The sequence below is a fragment of the Hylobates moloch genome, unplaced genomic scaffold (genome assembly GCF_009828535.3).
Source record: "Hylobates moloch isolate HMO894 unplaced genomic scaffold, HMol_V3 SCAFFOLD_5, whole genome shotgun sequence".
In the NCBI taxonomy this organism is placed as follows: domain Eukaryota; kingdom Metazoa; phylum Chordata; class Mammalia; order Primates; family Hylobatidae; genus Hylobates; species Hylobates moloch.
Genome location: NW_026652280.1, coordinates 52,245,245 through 52,261,206, shown reverse-complemented (window position 1 = coordinate 52,261,206; position 15,962 = coordinate 52,245,245).

Below are 15,962 nucleotides of genomic sequence, written 5' to 3'. Positions count from 1 at the left end.
CTTACCATTTTTTGGCCTTCCAGAAAGCCAACAAACAAAATGGCTTGATCATCCCAAAAAATGATTGCCATGACCTTTGCTGTTGACTGGTCCACTTTTGCTTTGACTGGGCCACTCCCACCTCTTGGTAGCCATTGCCTTGATTGTGCCTTGTCTTCAGGATTGTACTGGTAAAGCCATGTTTCTTCTCCTGGTACAATTCTTTGAAGAAAGTCTTCAGGATCTTGATCTTACTTGTTTAAAATTTCCTTTGAAAGCGCTGCTTTTACCTGCAGATGATGTGGGATCAACAGTTTTGGCATCCATCAAGTGGAAAGCTTGCTCAGCTTTAATTTTTCAGTCAGAATTGTGTAAGCTGAACCAGTTGAGATGTTTATAGTTTGGGCTATTAGTTCTGCTATTAATTGTCAGTCCTTTTCAATTTGGATATGAACAAGATTAATTTATCCTTGCAAATTGATGTATATGGACTGCTGCTTGTACTTTACCTTCAAGCTTATCTTGTCCCTTCTTAAAATGAGTTACCCATTTACATGGTGGATTGCTTTGGGCCATTGTCCCCCTAAACTTTTCATAAAGCATTAATGATCTTACCATTCCTCTACTCAAGCTTCACCATAAATTTGATGTTTGTTCTTGGTTCAATTTTAGTAGAATTTATGTTGCTCTGATAGGAGTTATTTTAAACTGATAGCATCCCTCTTAGTGTCTCAAACTAGACTCTGTTCAGATCTGTTATAACAAGTTAGTGTGAGTTCATTTTGGTGCAACAAATTTTTGAAATCCATGCATAGTTTTTTCATAATATGCATTTCCTATGAACGTTTTGAAGACCCTTTGTATGTGGTATGCAGCAGTAATTCATTCATTTCCATTTCTGAATGGTATTTAATTGTATAAATACACCACACTTTATTTTACCCAATTCAAGTACTGTTCAGTATGTTGGATTTTCTAGTATTGGGATATTATAAATAACATAACTTTGAACATTCTTGTACAAATCTTTTACTTCCCATATAGGAGTGAGGCTGATGGATCATTGGAGATATATATGTACAATTTTAATAGATACTGCCAGTTTCCCAAAGTGATTGGACTAATTTATACTCCTATTAGCAGTGTGGGAATTTCAGTTGTTCATCATACTTAACACTTGTTTCTCTCAGTCTTTTAATTCGAGTCATTCTGGTTGGTAGGTATGGTATCCCATTGTGGCTTTAATTTGCATTTTCTTGATGGGGCTAATAAAGTTGATCATTTTGTTGTATGCCTACTCACCATTTTTATATTCTCTCTATGAAGTCTTTTGCCAATCTTTTTTTTTTTGGGGGGCGGGGGAGTCTCACTCTATCGCCCAGGCTGGAGTGCAGTGGCGTGATCTTGGCTTCACGCCATTCTACCGCCTCAGCCTCCCAGGTAGCTGGGACTACAGGTGCCCGCCACCATGCCCGGCTAATTTTTTTGTATTTTTAGTAGAGATGGGGTTTCACCATGTTAGCCAGGATGGTCTTCATCTCCTGACCTTGTGATCCACCTGCCTTGGTCTCCCAAAGTGCTGCGATTATAGGTGTGAGCCACCACACCTGGTGTCTTTTGCCAGTCTTTCTATTAGTGTCTATTCTTAATAATGTTAAAAATTCATATTACATTATGTTAATATGTTGCAGGCGTAAGCCCTATGGTTTTGGTCTCCTAATTTTTTATGTACAAAAAATTTTAATTTTAATTAAGTCTAATACATTGATCTTGTCTTTTAAGTTAGTGCTTGTGTTTTCTATCCAAGGTTCTGAAAATATTCTTCTTTGCTTTCCTTTAGAAGCCTTTAGGTTTTACCTTTAACATTTGGATCCACATAGAATCTTTTCATTACTAGTGCAATGAAATAGTAGATAATAATAATAATAGTCCTGCCTTTTTTTGTATGTGAGGCAGTTGACATTCTGGAATTTTAATTCTCAAAATAAGACTGTAACATAGGTATTATTATCTACATTTTAAAGTAAGAAAATGGAAGCTCAGAGTAGTTAAGTATCTGTTGCTCCTTGTCTTATTCCATAGATCACATATTTATCATTTCACCTTATTTCCTTAAAGGATTCCTGTTTGTGAGCTATGTTCAAGTAAGAGCCTTAAAATCTGTTTAGAACTTCTAAATTTAAAAACTCCAATTCCATAAGAAAGAAATCAAGTGAGTAAAATAAAAATAAAAAGAAACATTTGGTGGAACATTGAAAGCAGTGCATCAATAAATATAACAATATAACAAGATGAAAATAATGCACTGAAAACTCAGAAAAGATGAAAATGAATAAAAAGGATTAGCAACAATAGAGGCTGACAAATGGAATCATTAATGTACTGCTTCAATCTGCAAAGCATTGTTGAAAAGCAAGCAAGAAAGAGAGCAGTGAAAATTGATGAAAATCAGGGACATAAATAATTCTGAGTGTTATCACTTCATAGGTTACATTTCTAAGTTCACACACAAGGGGCTTCTTATTTCCTTGCTATTACTTTGTTTTCATTCAGGTAAGCTTTTACCTACAGAGGGGAGATGGTTCTGCTTCTGGTATATCAGCTGTTGTCAACATGACAAAATGGAAAGGTCATGTTTTATCCCACTGGTACAATCAGAATATTGCTTTCTGTTAAATGATTTTTAAAGCAGACCTCTATTTAAATGGTACACATCAATGAAATAGATATCTCCAAATAAAAATATAAATATATAAAAACAGCATAATTTCATAACTCCCTTATTAATTTTTAGCATGTGATTGCTTTGTTTCAAAGAGAAAAAAAGTAAAAGATATCATTCCTCCTAGGCTGTCTGAAGAAAAACTCACGATGATCTTTTTGAATCAGAAGAAAGATTCCATGGGGCCAAACTACTTATTCTTTTACCTATTTATTATTTTCTTATGATAAGTTTAATATCTCCTCAAATCTGGGTATCTTTATGTTGTTATTGTTGCAAAGATAGTGTTTTTCATTAAATTTTCTTTAGTAACACTGCAATGTTAAAAACTGTCACAGTTAGAGACTATATTCCTTAGTGCAGTCTAACCTTTAAAACAGTGTTTAAAAGAACTTGCTGCAGTTTGAAAGCAGAGTTAAAGTTGTCTCACCTCAGCTTTTGGGGCATTTATCTGATTTGATGACAATGGTTTTATAGAGAGGATATTGAAATAGTTAAGGTACTTACAGTGTTATAAATTTGACATAAAATGTTATAAATAGACATTAAAACTTTATAACCACCAAAAATAATTAAGCAATATAAAAATGTACTAAAAGATTTTAATCTAAGGAAATATGAGAATTGAATGTGATGTGTGAGAAAAAAATGTGCTTGTGGAGTGGGTACATTTTTATGGGGATATTTGGTATGAGATGTCAACTTTCAAGTGAATTTGCTTCTTCTCCCCTCGGACTCCAACACCAAGCATTCACCTGGAGATAACCTACAGAGGTACTCTGTGTTACCCACACCTAGTCTGTTGACTAAGTTGGTGAACGTATTTGGGAAAAGCCCATGTGGAAGAATGGAAGGCTGCATTATCTTTCTGAGAGACAGACAGGGAGGTGACTCTATGGAAGACATCAGCGATAAGCTAGGAAGGAGGGACACAGTAAATGAAAATAGAGATATGCAGTGTGAGAGAGAAATTCTGCTTATTTTTTCTTAATAAAAGAAAAATGAGACTATAAAGAGGAGAGAAACAAATGAACCTTTAAAAAGTTCACATGATCTGGTTGCATCCAGGTCCTTACGTGAAAAGTAGGTAATCTGTTCACCAACCTAAAGAGGTGGTCATCTACTATTTCTGTTATAAGTGTAGGAAATGGCATGTTTATAATATCGTCAATTTCCCTAGTAAAACTTGAAACAGTTATTCATTTAATGATTCATTCATTTAGTAAACATTTACTGAGTGCTATTTATGGGATAGGCATATTCAGAATCTGAACAACTGAATGTATACATTTCTGACCTCAAGGAATTCACAGCTAGTAAAGAGTGTATCCAAGTCAGCAAATCACCTCAAGACAATTGTTGTCAGTGTAGTAATGGTTTCGGTAGAGAGGAAGAGTGCCAAATTTCACCAAGATAGAGGCAGGCAGCTTCAAGGAGAAGATGCCTGAGCTAATTTTAAAACTTAAGTTGTACATTAACAAATGGACAGACATGAGATAATAATTCCAGAGATAGATAATACAAAAAGTACCTAAATATTAAAAATATGGGCTATTTGGTAAAATTCAGGTAATTCCATAATGCTGAAATGTAGGTTTCAAGATTCAGGTAGTTCCATACTGCCGAAAAATAGATGTATAAGCCCGAAAAGTCTAACAAGAGCAGTCTAGAGAAGTAAGCATGGGCCAGAGTCTTCATGGTCCTCGACATATAAGCTCATTCTTAGGCTATGGGCAGCCTTCGAAGAATGTTCAGGTCCACTATTGGCATATTCTGGGGTTTCCAGTATCCTGTTGAGGTTATTCTGGAGATGGCAACACCAGGAGGAGAAATGGTAATAACAATAAAAGCTGGCACTCTGGATGTAGAATCCATGGAATTAAATGCAACACTATTATATTATGAAGGGGCTATTGATTAAGTGATGCAAAACAGTATGAACTTAAGAAAAAAAATATGTGAAAATAAAATAGGAAAAATAAGAAAGACATTGAGGAATATTTAGGGCATACAATCAGGGGGACATTGTAGCTAATAGGATATCAGGAGTGAGTATGATGCTTGAGACTAGGATATTGGATCCCTGGATTGAATCATTTATTCATTGCATATGCAGCTGCTGAAATATGTTCATCACCATGTTAAGTCATTGGACTACAATGTTTGGTGAAAATATACATGATTTTTATCATCTATTTTATAACTCGGAGATTTTTATTAATTAAATAATCACCCTATTTAATGTAAATGGCAACTGAAGAAAGAAACATTTTACTTTCTACCTTTTTAAAATTAGAGCATAAGGAATTTGAGTTACACTTGTAGTTAGGAAAGGCTTTATTGAGGAAGTGATGCTGGAGCTGAGATCTGAGGAATGAATGAGTAGAAGTTACCTGGGGTAGGGCTCTTTGTAAGTGATGGTGTGTCATGCAGCAAGGGAGACTTGAAGAAGGGAAGCACATTCAGGACTGATGCTATGGGATATTGAGGTACCAGAGACATCCATATGCATATGTGCATTGCATAACTGCAAACATTGATTGGCCATTAGGAAAATCCATCTGGACAAAATTTGGGCACTTTACTGTTCAGTGGTTTGGTGATATGTGTGTAGGTGAGATCACACAGGAAGTACGTGAAAAGTGAGAAAGGAGGTGAGCTCAGGGCTGGACCAGTGTAACATTTAAGGGCTATGTAGAGAGGAAGTGGCCTAACGGTTGCGGGAAAAAAAAGGCGGGAGGTGGTTAAGAGAGAAGAGGAAAACCAGGCTGGAAGTACAGCAGAGGAACAGAACATCTCAAAGGGGTGTCGCAAGTGCCACAGAAAAAACAGGTCCAGTAATGACTGAAAACAACGAATTTGGTAACTAGCCAGTTTACCAGACTAACCTTTGTCGTGTTAGTAGGTCAGTTAACTGTAACCTTTGTAGTTAACAGGACAACTGTAGTAGAGTGGTGACAGCAGAAGGCAGATTGGGTTGGAAGGAAATAAAAGTTAAGAAGATAGAGACTGTGATGCACACTTGCCCAGCTGTTTCAAGTGGCTTGGCTATAATGGGTGGGAGAAAGCAGACCAAGACCAGAGAAAGTGCCAAGGAAATATTTTGTTGTTTGCTTGTTTTATGTATTTGTTCACGGATGAAGAGTCTAGCACAAGTTTGTAAGCCCAAAGGAGAGGGGTCATGCAGAGAAGGAAGTTGATGCCCATGATGAGCCATAGGGGATCACTGACTACATGAGGGAGAGGATTGGCTCCAGGCACATAGGGAGGGAAGAACATTGACCAGAGGCACCTCGTTATCTGATTCAGGAGGGGTGAGATTATATGGACAGACACTGCTGCCGCAGGTGGTGAATGTATTAGCCAGCAGGTATTAAGTGCTTGGGTACCAGACCCTGGCTAAGCTCTGTGTCTGTGTTTTCAGTTTTAAGATTCACATGCTGGCATCAAGTCACTCCTATTAAAGTTCTGTTTAAGTTTTATGGTCTTTTAAACATTCACGTTCTTTCTCTTATGCAAGGTAATCATTTATTCACAATTCTCCAATTCTATTTCTTTAAAGTTGACATTTTGGTAGAAGAATGTGAAGTTTTCAGTTTGTTGCTATTCCATTGATAATTGGTATAATTCTTAGCCACTATTTTTGTGTGTTCTTAGAATAGCAGAGTTCATGTGCAGGAAAACTTGGACCGCTGCTGGCCCCATGAGGCAGTGATCCTGAGGTGTAAGGAAACTGGAAATATAAGTTGGAAGTATGTATTGTCAGTATGAATGTGCATCCTGTTACGTGAAGGGTCTTGTTAGAGTAGGCCTGAGCCTTGCACAGCAGGAGGGCATATGTGACCGCATTTGGCAGTGGGGAATATTCAGAGCTTTTGGCTTACTCAGACCTGTTCAGGCTCTTCAGAGTATCTATGACAACCAACAGGTCTCCAAGAACCTGAGGGATCTCAGCCAAGAACATCCATCTGTTCTGGCTCGGTTGCTTTATCCTGAGCTAAGTAAACTCTTAAGCTGAGCTAAATCTGACACGGGGATCTAAGTACACTGCAAGTGCATGGTGCTTCATCATTAGCATGCAGTCCACTGCATCCACGAATGTGGTCGGTGAGACTGGCCAACTTTTCTCCATCCCCACAGCACATATTCCAAATTTGCGCCCGTTCCTTGAGGCTACTTCCCTGTTCCACAGCCAATGGCTTCTAGAAAGACCATTGAGACTTTTAGACACGACCCCCTCAACTTCCTACATCTCTACCCCTATTAAAAAATACTTGCAGCAAAAGGTCACTAACCAATAAGAGCACAAATTTTTGGAGCACATTTTTTTGGGCTGCAGGTGGTGAATGTATTAGCCAGCAGGTATTAAGTGCTCAGATACTAGACCCTGTGCTAATGCCCAAAAAAATACTTGCAGAAAAAGGTTGGGAATCAATAAGAGCACAAATTTTGGAAGCAGACAGTTGTGGTTTCAAGTTCCAGCTCTGTCACTTATGAGCGATGTGGTCTTAGGCAAGTCATTTAACCTTCCTGGGCTGGTTTCCTACCTCATGGGATTGTCGTGAGTGTCTTAAAACCGAAGTAAAAAATACTGTATTGACATTATCTGTTTGCAATCATTTAGTGTTTGTAGCAACCAGAAATGCAAGAAATGGTCAACATCAAGACATCTGATGATGTAAACATTTACATCAATAACACCCCCACACAAAAAGAGGGAAAAATCTACAAGATACATGCTAAAAATGCAGTCTGTAGAATTCAACTATTCCTATTTTTAAAAATCACAAAATCAAGAATAAAAGGATGCATGCTCAAAGTGATAGAGAATAATCACTTTAATGCAGCATTTTTAAACAGAAAAAAATAATAACATCAGCACATTTTTAACAGAAAAACATTAGCATCATTTTTATTAATGGACTAAACAAGGGTATCAAAAGTCTCCTGTATGACTTAACATTGTTCTAAAGTTCTGATGTAGACATTAAGAAATGGGATGCAAAAAGGAAGCTTAATTCTTGGAAAAAGGGAAACAATTGTTTCCCAAGACTATTATTCGATTGATTAAAAATCCAAGAGAATATACAAAAAAAAACCTCATGAATTAAGAATGTAACATAGCTTTGAAACATCAAAAAAGTCTATTTACCAAAATCACCAGTTTGAATCATTTATTAATTCCATAAACAACGAAATAGCAACAAAATCATTGAACAACTGAATAATACATTGAATATAAAAACAAAACAAAAGCTATAGAAATAATACAGAATAGGAATAATAAAGCTTTAAAAGAGAATGAAATAGATAAATCCCAAGTAAATCTAAAAAACAGGAAATGATGGTTAGGAGCATGTACAGTGGGGCTAAGAAATGTCAGTTGACGTCTTGGCTCTACCAGTTAGTAGCTGGATAGCCTTGAACTGGATCTTTAACCGTCATCAGCCAAAGACAGCCCTAGCTCAGCAAATTCCAACCTACACAGCAAATGCAGTTAGACTGTTTCAGCCTGTCCTCTATCTAAAACATTTGGGTCGTTTATGATGTTTTTGACAAATAAAGCTTTTAAATTTTTAACTAGTCAGATCTGTAAATCTTTTTATGTGTTTGCCTCTTGGCATTATTTTCCATCCCTCTCCTTGGAATCTTCTCTTTTTTTTGGATCTATTCCTAGGTTATTTTCTTTTGTCTGAAATGAGAAATCTTTATTTGTCCATTCACTTTTCTCAAGAGAAGCTTTTCACTACCTTCTCCACTAGTGGAGATATATGTTTGCATTTTGTTAAATTAAAAGACATACTTTTTTAAAATTGTGAAACCCTACAGAGAGAAGGTTTAGGTTGAATTAAAAACTAAAATACAAATAACTCCTAGTTTTAAAAGTATTTATTAATCTCGAAGTTACCTTCTCTCTCTTTCTTCTCTCTGTCTCTCATACACACACACACACACACACACACACACATACACACACACACCTCATAGGGTTATTTTCCTGAGCTCACTTTCTCATCACTTCTTAAACTAATGTAGACTATGAATTTCATAAGATAGCTCAAATTGTTTTCAGAACAAGACAAGATAAAGATTAATAATAATATCAGAATATTCTGCCTGGAGAGACGCAAGAAGCTACCTTAGCTGTATTCTCAAGGAAATAACCTTGAAAAGTTTCATTACCACATAACTGTTTATCAAGAGATACAGAAGAGCTTATTGAAAAGGTACTTCATCCAAACCTCAATAAGGATGACAGTGCTGATGCTTCCTGGGCTGCTACTTCCCATGACCTTGTCCCACCCCAACCCTGCTGTTAACTTTCAATCTTCAGAAGACTGGGACGGAAAATGTCAATGCAGTATTTTAAATTTTGGTTTGCATAAAAATCACTTGGAAAGAAATGCTAAAATGCAGATTCTATGGCAACATTCTTAGAAATTCTGATTCAGCTGGTCTGGGGGAGGCCGAGAATTTGAATATTTAGAAGTAACCCTCTGCCCTTGCTCCCATGATTCTAACACATGTGATGATGCACACCAAATTTTGAGGAATATGATTTAAGTAAACTTCCTAATTGTATTCAATGGTATTGGTATTTTTGTTATTGTTGTAGTAACGTAAAAAGTAAAATTAACCTAATAAAAATGTTTCAGTTGTCTGTTTTTATTTTAATAAGACTGACATATTTTTGTGTTCTGGTTTTGCTAGCTTCATTTAATACATTGATGTCTCTTAAAAGATTTAAAAAATAATGTTAACTATTCAGAAAGCAAAAAGAAAATTCTGTTACTGAAAATTTTAACATAATTCGTAGGCAAAATAATCTAATCCCGAGGTTTTGTTTGTTTGTTTGAAGTAATCCTTACAGAGCATATTATTCTGCTATGGTTACTGATCTAACAAAAATTGCAAATTGGCTCAGAGATGGAAGAGTAGCCAAGTTTGGGTGGAACATATCATACATAAGAAGGTCTAATGGAATATAGGAATGGAGAATTCATATGGGACTCTTTCATGGAGGGCCTTAAATAGGTATAGAATAAATAGCTAACAAAGCATTTATATGTACATTATATCATTTTATGTTTATAATAGCACCATGAAATAGGTAGTATCTCCATTCTCATTTTATAGATGAGGAAACCAAGCATTGGGATGGATTTAGAAGCAGGCCACTGATTAGGAAACCAGATCCAAGTAAGTATCAGTGAGGAAATACATCCTTAGGGACAAAATAAAATGTTAGAACAGAGCATCCACAGTGCCTGGGATCAGATGAGCAAGGTAGAGCTTTGAAGGGACTATGTGATAGCAGTCTCTTCTGGGTGTTTGGTATTGGTAGCCTCACAAGGTAGTTTTGCTATCTCAGAACATCTTTTGATGTTTAGTGCATCTGATTCTACTTTTTCTATTATTTGACACGTCCCAAACAGAGGTTCATCAAGATGATTTGACACTTCAAACTTACATATTTTAGGGCCGGGCGCGGTGGCTCACGCTTGTAATCCCAGCACTTTGGGAGGCCGAGGCGGGCGGATCACGAGGTCAGGAGATCGAGACCACGGTGAAGCCCTGTCTCTACTAAAAATATAAAAAAATCAGCCGGGCGTGGTGGCGGGCGCCTGTAGTCCCAGCTACTCAGAGAGGCTGAGGCAGGAGAATGGCGTGAACCCGGGAGGCGGAGCTTGCAGTGAGCCGAGATCGCGCCACTGCACTCCAGCCTGGGCGGCAGAGCGAGACTCCGCCTCAAAAAAAAAAAAAAAAAAAAAAAAAAAAACTTACATATTTTAGGGGCTATCTTTAAGTAAAAGAATTTTTCAAAAATCTCATTTTTGTAACATTCATAAAAACAGACCATGTTATCACATTTCTAATACTCCTCCTAGTAACCTATGAAAATGAAGGGACATTTAACAAAAGTATCTTTAGCTTCATAATAAACCTGTTTCTGCCCTTGGGTAAGAATTAAAATTTTGGGCTGGGTGCAGTGGCTCCTGCCTGTAATCCCAGCACTTAGGGAGGCCGAGGCAGGCAGATCACCTGAGGACAGGAGCTCGAGACCAGCCTGGACAACATGGCGAAACCCTGTCTCTATTAAAAAGATAAAAATTAGCTGAGCATGGTGGTGTGCGCCTGTAATCCCAGCTACTTGGGAGGCTGAGGCAGGAGAATTGCTTGAATCTGGGAGGAGGAGGCTGCAGTGAGTCAAGATTGTGCCACTGCATTTAAGTCTGGGCAACAGAGTGAGACTCCATCTCAAAAATAAATAAATAAATAGTTAAATTTTAATAGGAAGTTTCAAGATGTAGTAGTTACGGTATTAACTTACAGAGTGGGAATTTCATAAATCTAGGACTGTATGTACCTCAAATTATGCCAATAAGGATGTCATAACTTTTTACTTAGGGATCAGCTCTTTCAGACAGTATCCAGGGTCACTGGTAGAGACTGTGTGTTGTACAAGAGTCATGGCAGACATGATCCCTAGGTCTCTATTTTCTTCCTTCCTAGAAATTCAGGCATGTGTTTCTATTTCTATATGCATGTGTGTGTGTGTGTGTGTGTGTGTGTGTGTGTGTGTGTGTGTGTATTCCTATAGATGTACAACTGAAGTCATAGAAATTTGAATAGAAAAAAGGGGTAATTTGTTCTGGAATTCTCGGGCCAAATGCCTCTATGTTAGAAAGGTAAAATATCTCCTCACTTATTCAACTGCTATGGACTAAATTGTGTCCTGCCCACCCCCCTCCCTCAGTTTCATATGTGGAAGCACTAATCCCCAGTGTGATGATATTTGGAGGTGGGGCCTTTGTGGGGTAATTAGAGTTACATGAGGTCATGATTGGGGCTTTCATGATGGAATTAGTGGCCTTTTAAGAAGAGACATCAGAAAGCTGGCTTCCTTTTCTCTCTCTCTGCCACAAGAGAACACAAGAAGGTGGTGGTCTATAGGCCAAGAAGAGAGCCCTCATCAGGAACTAAACCATGCAGGACCTCAGTCTTGGATTTCCAGCCTCCAGAACTATGGGAAAATCCATTTCTGTTAGTTAAGAGACTCAGTTTATGGTAATTTGTTATGGCAGCCTGAGCAGACTAAGATACCCATCATATAGCTAATTTTTGAAATGAAATGTGCAAAGATAGTTGAATATAATAAAAGTACCATGTGAGATATCAATAAAAAAAAGTCTTCAAAGTGATTTAAATCAATTACTTATCCACTCTGCTATGGCAGTTCCAGCTTGGATTTTGTTTATAATGATGCAACAGTCTTCACGGTGACTTCCTGAATGTGGATTCTTCTGTATCCATGCTGCTACAAAATTAATTTTCCTTTAAAACATATACATTTACTTGTATTCATTTATTTAGCTAATCACTCAGCTATTCATTTATTTATTTATTTTGGAGAATCAAAGGCAAAGAAGTCATTGTCAGGGACTGGCAGTTTAGTGCATATTCGCATAGAGCTAGAAACAAGATACCTCAAAATATACATATATTACACACTGGGTACTATGCAGCCCAGAAAGGAGAGACATTCCTTCAGGGTGGGGTGTAGGAAGCTGAGTTTGAGCTGGATCTTGGTGTCTGAATGGGATTTCAACCAGTGGAGATGGAGAAAAGAGCAAATCAGAGATGAAATAATACATTTCAAAGCATAAGGAAAAAATAGCATGTTCATTAAGGACAAGTACACATAGTTTGCTTTTATTAATTTAGAGTATACGTAGGGAAGATAAAACTGAAAAACTTTTAAAGATTTAGAAACTTAAAAAAAAAACTTTAAAAAGTAAAGTCAACAACTAAGGTTTCCAAGTTTTGTTCTGCAGATAAGGGAGAATAATTAAAGGATTTTACAGCATTTTATTAAGCAGCAGCAATAACAACAGTTAAAACAGGCACTTGAATTTTAGATCTGCTTTCAAAATGGCACTGCTAGTTCATTGTTCATCAGGTCATTGAATCAGCAATATTGAGAAAGATGATGTGATCCAGGACGCCATCATCCTCGAGATGGTGAAATGAGAGTAGACAAAATCACCAAGGGAGAGAACATGTAGAAAGAGAAGACTAGAGGACTCAGACCAAAACCATTTCTGAATGGGGGGTGGGGAAAAATGAGGAAGAAGTATTAAGAGAGCAAGAATTCTACAAAATCAGGATGCTAAAGAAAGGGACTTTCAAAAGGGGGGATTTTAGTCCCATCCTGCATTATATTTTACATGTTTTGGGCTTATCTGTTTTCCTTTTAAAATAAAAATATGTTTCTATATTGTTCGCACAACAGTTGTTATTGTTACTTTAACAGTGTTCAACACTGCTGAAGGTACTGCTAAGGACATTGTTAGGCATTTAATAATACTTGCTTATTGATTAATTTTTATAACATCCAAATAATGATAAAAATTCTCACTTACTACATTTATAATGGGCAGTTCTAGGTGCATCACATGGATCATTTATTTAATCCCCACAACGAGCAAATGAGGTAATGTTCATTATTTCAATGAAGGTAGAATGAAAACCTAAAAGTTTATATCCTTCACCCTGAAGAATCTTGAAATTCACTTTGAATTTTAAAACTGTGAGTTGAAACTCTTTATCTCCCTTATTTAAAAAAATATTTTCCAAGTACATACTGTGTGAAAAGCGTTATATTAGGTATTTGAGGGGTGCCCAGGGGAGGCTGGGAAGGTGTGCCTGTTATCCACATTGTTGGAAAAGTTTTATTCTCTTTACTTTAACCCTCAACAACCTTCTCTAGAAAGAAAAAAGCTCAGATTTCACCCCGAACAAGTATATTAGATAGACCATTTGAAAAATTATAATTGGAGATTTCCTAATTTCGAAACTTTAGATTTAAGATTGCTAGTTAAAAATCTTAATTCGTAGTTTTTAAAAAACAGAAAATAATAACAAGTGTTGGTGATGATGTGGAGAAACTGGAAACTTGTGCAGTCTCATTATTGGTAGAAATGTAAAATGGTGCAGCTGCTGTGGAAAACGACATGGAGATTCCTCAAGTAATTCAAATAGAAAAACCATATATGATCCATCATTTCCACTTCTGGGTATACACACAAAATAATTGCGAGTAGGGTCTCAAAGAAGTGTTTTACACCCATGTTTATAGCTACATTATTTATAATGGCCAAAAGGAGGAAGCAACTCAGTGTTCCTTCATGAATAAATGAACAAAATGTGGTATATACATAACAACGAAATATTATTCTGTCTCAAAAAGGAAGGCAGGTCTGACATATGGCACAACATGGATGAATTTTGAGGCCATTATGCTAAGTGAAATAAGCCAGTCACAAAATAAGACACACACTGTATTATTTCATTTATATGAGGTACCTAGAATAGTCAAATTCATAGAGACAGAGAGTAGAATAGTTACTGCCAGGGAATAGGAGGAGGGAAGAACGGGGAGTTGTTGTTTAATGGATACAGAGTTTCAGTTTAACAAGATGAAAATAGTTTTGGAAATTGGCTCCACAATTGTGTGAATGTATTTAATGCTACTGAAATGTACATTTAAAAATGATTACATTGGTAAATTTTCTGTATATTTTACCACAGTTTAAAAACAAGCAAAACAATTTAACTCGGTTTTTTTAAGTTTGTTTTTAATTATTATAGGTACATAATAAGTTTATATATTTATGGGGTGCATGTGATGTTTTGATACAGGCACATAATGTAATAATCAAATCAGAGTAATTGAGGTATCCATCACCACAAACATTTATCATTTCCTTGTGTTAGAGAAAAGATTTTAATTCCACTCTTTTAGTTATTTAAAAATACACAATAAATTATTGTTAACTGTAGTCACCCTGTTGTGCAATCAAATGCTAGATCTTACTCATTTTATCTAACTATATTTTCATGCCCATTAACTGTCCCACTTAATTCAGTTATTCTATATAAAGTATAAGTCTATTTTATTATCAGTTTTTCATAGCCTTTGAACACTGTGTATCCTAATACACAGAAAACCCCATTTATGTTATGCAGCTTCAGCTGTGTATATGGTACACATATGGATTCAAAACTCAAAGAAGGAATTGGCCATGAACAAAAGATAAAGTGAATAAGTGCTTACATCCCCACAACTAACAATGTGCTTAACTATTCAAAATAGGAACTTCTTAGAAAGCTTTAATTTAGATTGCGTGATAAAAAGCCTATTTTTGACTTGAAATGAAGAACAATTAATTTTACTGTAGGCTTCAGTAGTGATGATAATACAGGACCTGATTATACTTTATAATGACACCAGATAAGGTAATTTTTAAAATGTTTTATTGGATCTATGAAACGATCATTGTGTGACCTGCATTAAAAAAAATCTACTCTCCAAAGAATTATCTGTGGTTAGGCTATGATTATTAGGTCAAGTTATGTGTTTGAAGTTGATTAATCCCTTTCTTGAGATGATTGCCATAACTCTTACTGTTTACAATTAATCCCTTCTGTACTCTGGCCCTGAGTTATTTTGATGGTAAATCTGAGGATCCATGCAGTATTCATTTCCCATATACAGACACATAATGGTGGGCAATAGTCTTGCCATTATCTATGGATTAATTCAAATTTGATAGAACTATCTCTCTCCAGAGATAGATTATGAAAGACTTTTAAGGGAACAGATTTCCATACTAACTTTGAACTTAATCAGCTATTTCATAATTATTCCAGGACTGCTACAAGGAATCCCATGGCTTCTTATTATTCGTAGCAGCAAGAAAAAAATGTATGCAACCTTTCTTCATTTTAGGAGGTGGCAAAAGGTCTCAGAGATTACCCTTCACATGCTAATATTTCAGAAATCTATTATTTTGGTGGATTGGTAAAGGAAAAGTAACTTTCAAGAGTCTTCAGTATTCTTCTCTTTTCTTATTCTCAAAAGCATCTTTCATGTAACTAAAATTCTTTCAGTGCTTCTGTAGTTATTGCAAGAGCTTTCATTCATAATGTTACACTAGGGAAAATATTGAGTTTTTGCCATTTGAAATGGAAATGTAAAATAGAGTTTACTGTTTCCACTGCGTTGTTTTATCCCTTCAACTGCGGTTAAACAACTGGACTTTAGAAAGATATCTGAGAAATCACTGGCCACCATAAAGGACCATATATCCTGTTTTGCTTTCTTCCTATCTTGATTTTACTTTCTACTTGCTAATAATTTATATATTAAAATAATTTCTTCTAAGAATTAAATTATTACATACAACATGTATTACTC